Source organism: Mustela erminea, chromosome 6 (genome assembly GCF_009829155.1).
Source record: "Mustela erminea isolate mMusErm1 chromosome 6, mMusErm1.Pri, whole genome shotgun sequence".
NCBI classification, from domain to species: domain Eukaryota; kingdom Metazoa; phylum Chordata; class Mammalia; order Carnivora; family Mustelidae; genus Mustela; species Mustela erminea.
The window spans coordinates 9,289,612-9,303,707 of NC_045619.1; the positions used below are offsets into that span (position 1 = coordinate 9,289,612).

Below are 14,096 nucleotides of genomic sequence, written 5' to 3' on the forward strand. Positions count from 1 at the left end.
GGCTCCCTAAACCCCAGGTCTTCTGGACCTTCCAGGTCTAGCAACCAAGGCTAACCTAGAAGAACCACGTCTTCTCGCACGTCTCACTCTCCAGAATAGAGACTCTGATCCGTGCCTCTTGCATCAGGTGTCCACACCTGGTCCAATTAGCCATGGAAGCCTGGGGGGCCCACTGGTGTGGGGAGAAAGGGGGATGGCAGCAAAGGGCTCAGTAAGTACTTCAAAGAGTTTACAAATCCTGTGGAAGACATACTGACTTCCTCCGCAAAGTATACCTTTCATGAAAAGACAGTTCTTCAGGGTGACAGGGACAGTATTGCCCAATTAGTGAAGAGTAGCGCTCAAGCAGACCATGCGGGCTCAGGATAAGCCCCCAGCAGACTGGAAAACTCCTGCTCCCCAGTACTATGAGGGGAGGGCTGGCCGCATCTCTGGATCTGATTGAAATCTGGGCGACTGCCAAGCTGATTCTTTCAGGAGCTGGAGAAAACCTCCTGGCTGTGACTCAGACTGCGAAGCCTTACACTTCATCACCTGAGCTGTATTTTGTTCCCGTATCAGATCCACTGTGTCTTTATGGGATCTCCTAATGACTTCTTCTGTTGTTAGGAATTACTCCTTAGTTTTGTATGAGGCACTGAGATAGGGGGAAACCCCGGGCCCTGTCAAGGTTTGAGCCCATTTCTTTTCCCTCCTTAACCTTAGACCTCAGCTCCTGGTTCCAAAACCTGATCAGCAGTAGCTACCATCACAAAATCAGCTTTCTTATCATTGACACAATCTCCAGGCTTTAAACAAGATGCTTGTACAGACCGCAAGCCCATCTTTCCCTTGTGAAATTTGTCTCTCCTTGCATAAGAAGAAAATAGCAATGGTGGTGGGAAAAATAGGGCCCAAGTTCAAGCCCTAGAGTCACGCTAGATCAATGGGATCTCACTCAAGAGGCTTGTTTCTATGAGCCTAATTCTTGACTGAAAAATTTGTGACAAATCTCCCATGAGGATCAAATTAAGGAAACTAATTTCGAATGATGGGCACAGGCGACTCTCAAATGCTAGCCCCTTTGCCCTCCTTCCGAGCAGGAATGAAAGTAAAAGAGTACCTAGTCTAGGCTCTATCTCTTGCACACATCTTATAAATTCAACCAACATTTACTGAACACCTACCATATACACATCAGAGAGAAATAATGGGGTCATGTGTTTCCCAACAGAGATCTTGGAGAATGTAAAACTTTGTAAATGATGATTGCAAGGAAAAAAAAATAAAATCCCATTTTCCTCTCTCTAGAAATGTCCCAGCAACAGGATTCTCCAAAGGATTTGGTCTGCTTTCTTCCATTCTCTCTCACACACCCTTGCTCACCTGATTTGCAACTCCTGGGAGGGGTTGAATAGGAGTCACTATGGAAAGTGGAGTAACAGCTCAATAGAGACCGGTAACTATAGTTCAGGACCATGAACAGCACCAGGCTTTAGTCTCCTGGTGCAAACAGGTGAGTGTGACTAGTCCATGGCCTTACTACCTCCATTCTGATGGCAGAGTTTCCTGCCTCTCGTAGGCTTGGCTCCTGCTACCACAGACAGAGCTTGTGTTGTGAACTATTACAACACTCTCCTGGGGGCTGGAAGATGAGTCTGAAAACCCAAAATACCCAGGAACGCTTTCCATTTGGACCAATGCACGGAGAAAGGGAAAACCCAACTGTCACCTTCTGGGGTAAGCAGATGTAAAGGGACTTGGCATTTGTGGATTTGCCCAAGAGCAAATTCTAAGCCAAGTCACAGTGCTTTTCTGCTTTAAGCCTCCTCTTCAAGCCAGTCAATGATTCCAAGCATGAGAGTTCACAGAGGAATACCCCAGTAAGAGAAGCCCAGAGCCGAGTCCAAGGTATGCCTGATCCTTTTCTGCTGGCCCATATGTGGCACTTGAAAGGGTTGATTTTTCCCATTCTCGAGACTCTGTTTTTAGAGCGATGCCTCTCATAGTAAAACTGTTCAACCGACATTCCTTCTTCCTTCTACCCCATCACTGAAGGTCTTGAACAACAGCAAGTCTGGACTACTTACTACGTTTGTTCTCTTTCTCTCTGTCCTCCTTTCCTTCTGTCTCAAACCTCTGGTCTCACTTCCCTGTCTTTGCCGCCCAAGTCTGTTTCACCATCCTGGATTCTTTTTTTTTTTTTTTAATATTTATTTATTTATTTGTTAGAGTAGAGAGAGAGAGAGAGCGCATGAGCACAGGCAGACAGAGTGGTAGGCAGGCTCCCCGCCGAGAGGCAGAGAGAGAAGTAGAGAGGCAGAGAGAGAAGGAGGCTCCCTGCCAAGCAAGGAGCCCGATGTGGGACTCGATCCCAGGACTCTGGGATCATGACCTAAGCCGAAGGCAGCTACTTAACCAACTGAGCCACCCAGGCGTCCCACCATCCTGGATTCTTAAACTCCAGTCCCTTAAGCTAGCAATATAGAATTACCTGCGATTCTTCCTGTCCGTCCCTCCCTCCCTTGTTAAATCTGCTAATGAAACCTTTCATCCTTTCATTAGAAGAGTCTCTAAATCACCAGTTCCCCCAATATTTTCTGAACCAAAATATATGTAGGTTGAGGATAGAGGGATTTTTTTAAAAATGAAGATTTATTTGTTTTTAGAGAGAGCACAAGCGGGAGAAGGAGCAGAGGGAGAAGTAGGGAATCCACAAGCAGACTCCACACTGGAGACACAGGGATCAATCCCACGACCCTGAGATCACGACATGAGCTGAAACCAAGAGTTGGCCGCTTAACCAACTGAGCCACCCAGGCGCCCCTGAAGAATAGGGTTTTAGTTGATAGTCTGGACAGACAGTTGAAGTTGATGAGGTTATCACATGCAGCCAGCCCATTCATCTCTGGAGACTCCTCTGAGACAGTAAAGATTTAAAAATGAATGAGCCCATAATCAGGAAGAGAAAGGAAGGGAAGTCATAGAAAAGAAAGTAATCTGAGAGACTGATGCTTAGATACACAGAGGGAAATGCAACCCAGAAACAAAGCTGATTTGCCCCCCAGCGACTGCTCACAAAACGGAGGGCAGGGCCCAGGCTCACTGTTTGAGGTCTTGGGTCTTAGATGGATTGCCCCCTGCCTGTGAGAAGATCAGGAAGCCTGGGGGTGGGGGGATATGGGGGTTTAAAAGAGCAGGGGCAGTGCCGACCTCCCACTGTTCTGTAACTGAATCAGTCATAGCCCAATGTAACAGCAGAACCACCAGAACCACCACTGTGAAATGGTTTCAATATTGGGGGCCTGAAAGACCCAGCAGCTGAAAAATGCTGATTAAGGAGTGCAGTCAGGGTTGGGGAGGAGAATGGGGGAAATTAAATACAAATACAAAACGATTTCCTTTCAAAATAACTCTGCAAACCAGAATCCCAAAACCTACAAGGAAATGGAATGCTAAGAAAGAAGCCAGCAAAATCAATGCGTGAAGACACTACAGATTAAGTAATCTTTTATATGACAATGACTTTAAAGAAGTATATTGAGAATATTCAATGACCTGAATGCCTGCTCTGACTCAAGGCTGGGAGACACCTCCTGGAGTTTCTGGGAGGCGGGCTTAACGCCAGACCCCACCCTTGAACCACTGGCACACACGGCATACAAATCCTCTGCTTTTCAGGGCTTGCTGGACTCCTGCCCTTAAGAAAATTCCGAGTCAGACCTCAGTCCCAACAGGCTGACTGAGGAAGAAAACGAGTCATCCCTGCTGCCAGAGGGAGGAGCACCAAGTTGAACCCATGCCTGATGGAGAAGGCTGACTAATGGCCCACCCCTCCAAAGACATTCACAGCTCAGCCTCAGAACCTTTGAATATGTTACCTGGTAGAGCCAAAGGGACTTTGCAGTTGTGAGTATGCCAAGGATTGTAAAATGGTGAGATTATCCTGGATTATCCAGAAGGGCCCAGTGTAATCACAAGGATCTGTATAAGAAGGAGACAAGAGGGTCAGAGTCAGAAGGAAGAGATGGGACAATAGCACAGGAGGTTAGAGTGATGTGCTTTGAAGATCCAGCGTACGGCCATGGGCCAAGGAACGTAAGTGGCCTCCAGAAGCTGGAAAAGGCGAGGAATGGATTCTCCCCTTGCAGCCTCCAGAAGGAAACTGACACCTTCATTTTACTCCAGTGAAACGTATTTTGGTCTTCGGACCTCCAGAACTGTAAGATAATACGTTCATGTTCTGTTATGGTCACTTTGTGCTTGTTACATGAGCAGTTGAGAATTAATATGCCTAGAGAAATGGAACTGCTTAGTTTAAAAATAAGATCTAAAATCCAAGTGCTGGGGCACCTGGGTGGCTCAGTGGGTTAAGCCTCTGCCTTTGGCTCAGGTCATGATCGCAGGGTTCTGGAATCGAGTCCCGTATCGGACTCTCTGCTCACCAGGGAGCCTGCTTTCTCCCCTCTCTCTGCCTGCTGCTCTACCTACTTGTGTTCTCTCTCTCTGTCAAATAAATAAATAAAATCTTAAAAAAAAAAAAAATCCAAGTGCTCCACACACATACACAACTTCCTGGAGCACAAAACACGATTTTCAACTAAAAACCTCAGCAGGTAAATGAAAGATTCCTGAGACCCAATTAATGACCCCAAAGATGACAGGCAAGAAATACCTCAAAAACATGGAGAAGAAATCTTTTTTTTTTTTTAATGTAATTTATGAGGGAAAAGAGACAGAATGAACAAAACCAGGAGATCTAATGGACAAATAATAGCTGCTCCAGATGGAAACAAGCATGAACAGATGGAGAAGTAGTCTTAATTGAATACTAGAAGAAAATCTTCCTGAGCTGAGGAAAATACATCCATCAGCTGATTGAAAGGCTCGTTGAGTTCTATCTGGGTTAATGAGAAAGTCACGTATGAGGGCACATCCTGGTAAGACACATATCTCAGAGAAAAAAAAGAGAAAATCTTCCAGGCTTCCAGGCAGGAGAGCTTAGAAGGATGGAGTTGTATCTGACAGGGTTCAGTTTATATTTTGGGATAGAAACCTATATATGGGGAAAAAAAAAAGAAACTTATATCTGATACTTTCTCTCTCATCCCTGGAATATAGGTGTCCAGGAATTAAGAGATGGAACTAGGAGTGAGTCCTCTCACCATTACACCTAGTAACCTGCTTGCAGAATTTTTACTTCCCTGCCCTCAACTCTGAGCTCTGTATATTTGGAAGCCTCGCTTCCTAAGAGAAGAATGTTTCTACCAGAGGGCACAAGTATAGTTTCATTAAATGGGAAGTTGGATTGCTACCAGCCGATTTGAGTCTTCCTTACACTAAACCAAGAGGAGAAGAAAGGGGTTACTCTATTACCCTAGGGAACTGATCTTGATTACAAGGTGAAATTCGTTTGCTGCTACACAGTGGAGATGGAGGGGACTGTATCTGTAAGCCCAGAGGATGTTCTGGGATGTCTCTTAGTACTTCCATGTCCCATTGTAAAAATGAATGGAAAGCTACAGCATTTCAAAAGGCAGAACCACTAAGGATTCAGAGACTTCAGAAAAGAAAATTTAGCATGCCTCATCAGGTAAAGAATCCTATCCAGCTGAGAAGGAAGGATATGTAGAATGAAGAGGGGAAGAAGGAGTTAGAAGTGTCAACCACAGCCTCAGGACCGGTCACAGAAACAAAGACTGAATCAACTGTGAATATTTTCTTCCTTGCTTGCTCTATAATACGTGTGTGTTTGTGTATATTAACCATTTTTTCTTCTCCCTTCCCGTTATTACTTTATGTGACTTTTATTGGAGGTTGACTTTCTAATTTCATATTTAGGTAACAGAATATTCAGGCAGGACTGTAATTGGATTCAAGAAGTTATTAGTTGACCAGAGATGAATATGACCCCTTGGGACTTTGTGTCTTCTCATTTTGGGGAGAGACTGAGAATGTCTTTTTTGTAAGAAAGTAGTTGTATCATGTTAAATGGAAACATAGAGTTATTTTCTTATTGCATGAAGGTCAAATGTACGTGTAATGGTGACTATGAATGCTAAGAAGCCAACGAGAAGGACTGCCACAGAAAGTAATGTCTCCCAGCTCTAAAGGCACCCTTCTATACTCAGCTTTGTGATGGGGACATGGGACTCTAAACCATATTACAGCTTGGTCAGCTGGTGCCATGCTAGACTCTGCCAGTAGGGGGCACTAGGGGAACAGTAGGAACCCAGGAGAGAGGAAAAGGGGGCTGGCTACTTTTCATCTGCTTCTTACTTGATTCCCATTAGCTTGCTTTTCCTGTGAGAGTCACCTAGCAGGTCTTTTCTACCACAGCGGCTGAGCCCAGTTTGAAATAAGTCCAACACCTGCAGACCACCCTCTTCATGCTCCTCATGCATAATCCAAAGACACTAGCACCAACCAGCCTGGGTTCCCTCCTAGGAAGTCTGTTTTCCAACCCTGGAGGACTCCTCCAGACTGAGCAACACTTGCTCCAGCCTGATAGGACCTCTTCTTCAGAGATCTGAGTTTCTCCTCTATGTCACTAAATTTTAATAATTCCAACATCTTCCCTTTGTTTCCCCAACCCTAGGAGTGACAGCTGCATCATAAATTTACTTCCTCCGTATCTTAAAAGGATCTCTTTACCCTTTCAGTTACCTAGTCAATGCTTTTATACCTAGTTAACAATTCTTTCTTTTCAATTCTCTTAGCTCAAATAATGTGTAGTTTTTATTCCCTGAAGAGACCCAACTTACATACTATTCATTCAATGTCTTTAATGATTATAGGACTATTCATGTTTTCTACATCTTCTTGAGTCATTAGTAGTAAGACATGTTTTTCTAAAAATTTGTCCAGTATAAAATTTCAGATATATTGGTATAAGTTTGTTTATAATATCCCATTATTATCTTACAGATATCAGCAGCTTCTGGAGTTATATTCTCCTTCTTCCTTTCTTATTATATTATTTGCACCTTCCCTCTTTCTCTGGATCGGTCTCAGCAGAAGTTTATTGAGTTCATTGGTATTTAATTTTAGTTTTTTTTTTTTTTTAAAGATTTAGTTTATTTATTTGACAGACAGAGATCACAGGTAGGCAGAGAGAAGGAGGGGGAAGCAGGCTCCCGGCTGAGCAGAGAGCCGGATGTGGGGCTCGATCCCAGGACCCTGGGATCATGACCTGAACCGAAGGCAGAGGCCCTAACCACTGAGCCACCCAGGTGCCCCAATTTTAGTTTTATTTTAAATTTTTATTTTACTTCCAGTCAGTTAATATAGTGTTATATTAGTTTCAGGTGTACAATATAGTGATTGAGCATTTCCATACCTCTCCAGGTGCTCATCACAAGTGCACTCCTTAATTCCCATTGTCTGGTTCCCCCATCCCCCACCCCCAACCCTCTGTAACCATCAGTTGTTTCTCTATAATTAAGAGTTAATTAGTATTTTTAAAGACTTAATTGTTGTCTTTGTATGTCTTCTACTGTATATTCTATCTTTCATTAATTTCTGCTCTTAATTATTTCCTTCCATCTCTTTTTTTAAGATTTTATTTATTTATTTGACACAGAGAGAGAGATATCCCAAGTAGGCAGAGAGGCAGGCAGAGAGAATGGGGGAAGCAGGCTCCCCACTGAACAGGGAGGCCGATGCAGGGCTTGATCCCAGGACCCTGAGATCATGACCTGAGCCACAGACAGAGGCTTAACCACTGAGCCACCCAGGCGCCCCTTCCTTCTCTTTCTCTGGGTCTATTTTGCTGTATTTTTTTTACTAACTTCTTGAAATGAGGAAATCATTAATTTCAGTTTCTTATTTTCCAAAATGAAATTAAGGCTATAAATTTTCTCCTATGTACTATTTTAACAGCATGTCACAAATTTTAATATGTGGTATTTTTATATTCTCTTTCAGCTCAATGTTATAATTTCATCTCCGACTTTCAGATTATGTGAAAGTAAGCATCTTAATTTCCAAATATGTTAATAATTTATTATATTTTTATTGTCTGTTTATAACATAAGCAATACAACCACAAAAGGTGATCTGTATAATTTCAATTGCTGATATATGTTGAGGTTTGCTTAGTGACATACGGTGAATTTTCACAAATGTTCCACAGAAGCTTGAAATGAATGTGTATTTTCAAATTCCTGTTCAAAAAATTATATAAATTAACATTCAGTCATACTTGGTAATTATATTTCATAGCTTTTACATCCTTACAGGTTTTTTTCTGCTTGATCTGTCAATGATAGCGAGAAATGTGCTAGCCTTTTCCACAGTGGCGATGGATCTGTCAAGTTTTTGTTGCCAATTTCTGCTTTACTCATCTTTAAGGTTATCTTATAAGATGCACGTAAATTTTGAATTGACTTGACTTCCTGGTAAATTGAATATTTGATCACTACGTAGTTTCTCTATTCTTAGTAATGGCTCTTCTTTAATGAATATTTTACCTCATGTTAATATAATTTAAATAGTTTATTTTGGTACACTTTTTCCATCTTTTTTGTTTTTAAGGTTTCTGCACCCTTTTATACTGAAGACATCTCTTAGAGAGCTGGAAGGAGATAGGTGGTTAATAATACATTTTGAAAATTTCTGTCTTGCTCCACAGTGGGGCTCCTTGCTCAGCAGGGAGCCTGCTTCTTCCTCTCCCCTTGTGCACTCTCTCCCTTTCTCTCTCTCAAATGAATAAATAAAATCTTTAAAAGAAAAAAAGAAAGAAAATTTCTGTCTTTACCTGGTGAGTATAGTCCATCTATTTCTGTGGTTATTGGTAAATTTGGACTTATTTCTACAATCTTATTCTTTCCCTTTGCATTTTCTATTTGATGCTTCTTTGTTTTTCTTTCTTGGCCTCTTCTTTTCTTTTCTTTTTTTAATGACTGAGTTTTTCTTTGTTTTATTTTCCTATTCTTATTTTCTATTTCTATTTGTATTTTCTATCTTATGTATTCTCTGATTTATACATTTAATTCTTTTTTAAGGATGATCTTTGAAATTATACTACACATACATAATTTACAAAGTCTAAAATTAAGCAATATCTTATTCTATCCTCTCCTGAACAATTCAAGAAACTTAGAACCCTTTAACATTGATTTACCTCTCTTTAATTATAAGCTATTGTTAATCAGTATTATATGAGTTCTAAACTGTGTTACCCCTTGAAGAACCAACTTTCAGCTACGTCGGTTTTTTAACCACTTGTTTGTTTTCTTTTTCTTTTTTCTAACTGTTATCTTTATTATTTTTTTCTTCTGCATAGTTGGGTTTAATATGCTCTTATTTGTTTAAATTATTACAGTGGAAGCTTAGATTATTGATTTTAAACTTTTTATTCCTTTTCCAATATCAACATGTAAATTTTCCTTTATAAGCTATGTAGCTGTAAGGTATACGTTTTCCTCTAAGCATTGCTTTGCTTCTACTCCACAAATATTGATAAATATTGATAAAAACTAAAAGGAAAATAGAAAAACTATAAATTAGAGTTGGAGACTTTAATATTTCATTCTCAGTAATTGATAGAACAAATAGAAAAAATCAGTAAAGATACAGTAGATTTGAACAACACTATCAACCAAAGCAATCTAATTGACACTTACAAAACATTACATCCACAAACTAAAACATACATTTTTTCAAGTTCTCATGGAACATTAACCAAGTTAGCTGTATGCTGGGGCACAAATCATGTCTCAATAAATGTAAAGGGATTGGAATCATATAGAGCATGTACTCTGACTAAAATGCAATTAAATAAGAAATCAGTAACAAAAAGAAACCTAGAAAATCTCCAAAATTGGAAATTAAGCAACACACTTCTAAATAATTCTTAGAGGAGGTCACAAAAAAATTAGAAAGTATTTTGAACTGGAAGTAATCCAAAGCCCAGGTAATTTCTCTTGATGAGTGGAAAAACCTACCCATATCTTGACCAGGTGCCTGCCTCTGGGAAAGAAGCTGCCATAGGTTACCCACTCACCTGTGAAGGACCCATTATTTTTTTTTTTTTAATTTTTTTTAAAGATTAATTTTTTTTTTTATGAGAGAGAGAGGGAGGGAGAGAGGACAAGCAGGGGGAGGTGCAGAGGGAGAGAGAGAATCTCCACCAGACTCTGCACTAAGCCAGGAGTCCTACACGAGGCTCAACCTGAACCAAAACCAAGAGTTGGATACTTAACAGACTACCCCATCTGGGTGCCCCCCATTATTTTCTGTAAATTTGGTTCATTGGGACTTTCTGACACACATTGCCCCTTGTTAGGCCAGTTTTTAAAATATGTTTTTAATTCTATTTAGGTTTTTATTGTTGTTACTAATGGAATGAAGTCTTTTTTTGTTTTTGTTCTTCATTAACAGATGTGAAATGCTTCCATTGTATTTTTTTAAGATTTATTTATTTATTTATTTATTTGAGAGAGCATGAGCAGGGAGAAGAGGGGAGAAGCAGGCTCCCTGCAAGCTGGGTCTGGATCCCAGGACTCTGAGATCATGACCTGAGCTGAAGGCAGACATGTAACTGACTGAGCCAACTCTGTCCCCAGCTTCCATTGTGTTTCTTGAATCTGTGGATTCATCTCTCTTTCATCAGTTCTGAAATTTTTATTGCTATTTTCTTCTCAAATTGTACCTCTTTTTTGAACTCTCTATTCTTTCATTTGAGACTCTGAACAGACCTTTCTATTTTGTTTCCGTATCTCTCAACTCCTCTTCCATGTCTTTTTAATTTTCTGTGCTTGATTGTGGGGAATTTCTTCAGAGATATGTTTCAGTACACTAATTCTCTCTTCAGTTGTATCTAATATGCTGCTTAATCTATTCAATGAATATTTGATTACAATATATTTTTCATTTTAAGTTTTGTTTATTTTTTCCAATTCGCGTTTTTATTACTTATAGTCTCTTGACACTCATTCATGTGTGTGTGTGTATCCTTCATTTCATCAAATGTGTTAACAATAGTTTTGTATAGAATCTTAATCTGAAATTATATATCATTTCCAATATCTGCAGTCACTAGTGGTCTACATGTTTTTATGTTTTGTTTTAAATAGATTTTATTTATTTATTTGACATAGAGAGAGACAGTGAGGGGGGAATACAAGCAGGGGAAGCAGGAGAGGGAGAAACAGGCTTCCCGCTGAGCAGGGAGACTGAGGTGGGGCAGTCTCAGGACCCTGGGATCATGACCTGAGCCAAAGGCAGACACTTAACAACTGAGCCACCCAGGTGCCCCTGCATGTTTTTATGTTTGTTCTTTTCCTGACTCTAACTCATACTGCCTCAACTTTTTGTATGCTTAGAAATCTCTGATTGTGAGTTCTTTGGTAAATTTAATCTGTGAAAATCCCACTGAAGCTTTCACTTTGGTCAATTGGATTGTACTTTATGTTCTGTCTGTGGTTGCCAGAGACTCTATGCAGCAACAACGACAAGAGCCAGATAGCTTCAAAGCTAATGTAGAAAGAAACAAATGACCTACAGGGGAATAATGATGCCTAATTTCTTCACAGCAAACCAGAAGCCTTGAGCTACCTACAAAATCATGAAAAAGAATTGTTTTTCCAGTGAAACAATCCTTCAATAATGGGAGCAAAATAAGGACACTTTCAGACAAAAACTGAGTTTACCAACAGCATACTCTCATTCTAGAACTTCTTAATCTTAAAAATGCTTATCGTAATGTCTGTAATTAGTCTAAAATATTTCATTATAAAAAAGTTGTCTAAGTGTATAGAAGTGGTCATTTGGCATTGTGTTAGGAGACACATTTCGGGGGCAGGGAACACTTCTGCTAGCCGTATTAGACCAATAAGCCAGGCTTGCTAATTAATAAATTGAATGGCAGGAATTCGTTTTCAGTAACCAAGTTAACAAATCGATAAATAGCATGATGACAGTTCGTAAAAGACTCTCATGGTAAACTAAAGGTATTTAAGTTATGTTAATTTGACATTGAAACCAAACCATTTGGGAAGTTGGGGCAACTATGGGAAGCAGCAAGCCAGTCTCTGGATATTTTGGTTGAGTTTGGAGATTGTGTGAAGGATAATGAAAATAAGCTAAAGAGCTTTGCGCAGTGGCAGTATCGTAGCCAATGAGGTTTATCCGAGGCGCGATTATTGCTAATTGAAAATAAGCTAAAGAGACAATGAGGTGAAGGATGTTAAGGAGACAGTATGAGGAGAAGGATGGAATAAGAGCTAAAGAGTAAAATCTTAGGAGAAAACACAGGTATATATTTTCATGACTTAGGATAAAGCAATGGTTATTTATTTATTTATTCTTTTTTAAGCAATGGTTTTTAAATAGGACACCAGAAGGACAAATAACAACAAACAAACAAACAAACAAACAAACAAAAAAACAGACAAATTGAGCTTCACCCAAATTCAAAACTTCTGTATTTCAAAGGACACTATCATAAAAGTGAAAAGATGAGCCACGGAATGGGAGAAAATACTTGCAAATCATATACCTAAAGGTATTGTCTCTCAGCTCTAATTCACCATTCTATACTCAACTTTGTCCAATATCCAAATATGTAAAGAGCTCTTAGAACTCAACAACAAAAAGACAACACAATTTTTAAAACATGCAAAGGACTTGAAAAGACATTTTTTAAAGAAGATAAGATTTTACAATGAAAATAAGCTTAGGGGGCGCCTGGGTGGCTCCATGGATTAAAACCTCTGCCTTCCGCTCAGGTCATGGTCCCAGGGTCCTGGGATCTAGCCCTACATCAGGCTTTCTGCTCAACAGGGAGCCTGCTTCCTCCTCTCTCTCTGCCTATCTCCTCTACCTACTTGTAATCTCTGTCTGTCAAATAAATAAATACAAATCTTGGGGCGCCTGGGCGGCTCAGTGGGTTAATCCTCTGCCTTCGGCTCAGGTCATGATCTCAGGGTCCTGGGATCGAGCCCCGCATCCGGATCTCTGCTCAGCAGGAGGCCTGCTTCCTCCTCTCTGCCTCCTCTCTGCCTGTGTCTCTGCCTACTTGTGATCTCTGTCTGTCAAATAAATAAATAAAATCTTAGAATAAATACAAATCTTTAAAAAAAAAAAGAAAGAAAATAAGCTTAGAAGGTAAGTGTCATCTTACACAAATGAAAAAAAAAAGATGTACAAATGTTCAATAAGCCTATGAAAAGATGTCCAACATGAATAGTTATTAGGAAAGTCCAAACCAAATAATGATAAGATACCACTTTAAACCCACAGAGACATCTATAATCGAAGACAGACAATATCAAGTGCTGGTGAGGATATGGAGAAATTAGAATTATTGTATATTGCTGGTGGGAATGTGAAGTGGTTCAGCTGCTGCAGAAAATAGTTTTTCAGTTCCTCGAAAAGTTAAACATGGAATTACCCCAACAATTCCGTGCCAAGGTATATACCCAAAAGACTTAGAAATAAGTATGCAAATAAATATACATGCACTCATTTTGTACAGCACTAAAATATTCAAAAGGTGGAAACAACCCAAATGCTGCTCAGTGGATGAATCGATAAACAAATTGTAGTATACGATGGGATATTATTTGGCCATAAAAAGGATGAAATACTGACACATGCTACAACACGGATAAACCCGGAAACATTATCCTAAGAGAAAGAAGCCAGACACAAAAAGTCACACATCGTATGTGTAAGGACCTGTTTAGCCAGAGCGACTCCGTCTTGGTTAAATAGCCATTTTGTTGTTTGTACAGTAAAACTTCAATTGACCCTCCCCCCCACCAAGAGAAACTTACTTAGAAACAAGTCTGGGAAACCAGTAAAATGTAGTCGGCTAGTTCCTGATAACAGAGCCCAGAATACGAGGACGAGTTAGGCCAGATGGAGACATCTAATCAGTACGAAGTACTGTTTGTAACAGTGAGAAGGTCTTGCCCAAACCTAAATGACTCCATCTTGGGAAGGACGAAGATCTTACTATTCACACTGAATATGTTAACTGACTAAGCCTTCCCAGAAAGTACTGTTTGTAACAGTTCCTGGTATGGGGGTGATCTTGAATAACAAGTCACCAGACCAGATGGAACTAGCCAATCAGCAAGAGACACACAAACCCAGTAGGTGAGATACCA

At 40.1% G+C, this 14,096-nt stretch overlaps 1 pseudogene; it reads left to right on the plus strand.

Annotated features, from left to right (window-relative positions):
• Positions 1-12,071: 12,071 nt before the first annotated feature.
• LOC116594538 lies at positions 12,072-12,159 on the plus strand (annotated as a pseudogene).
• Positions 12,160-14,096: the final 1,937 nt, after the last annotated feature.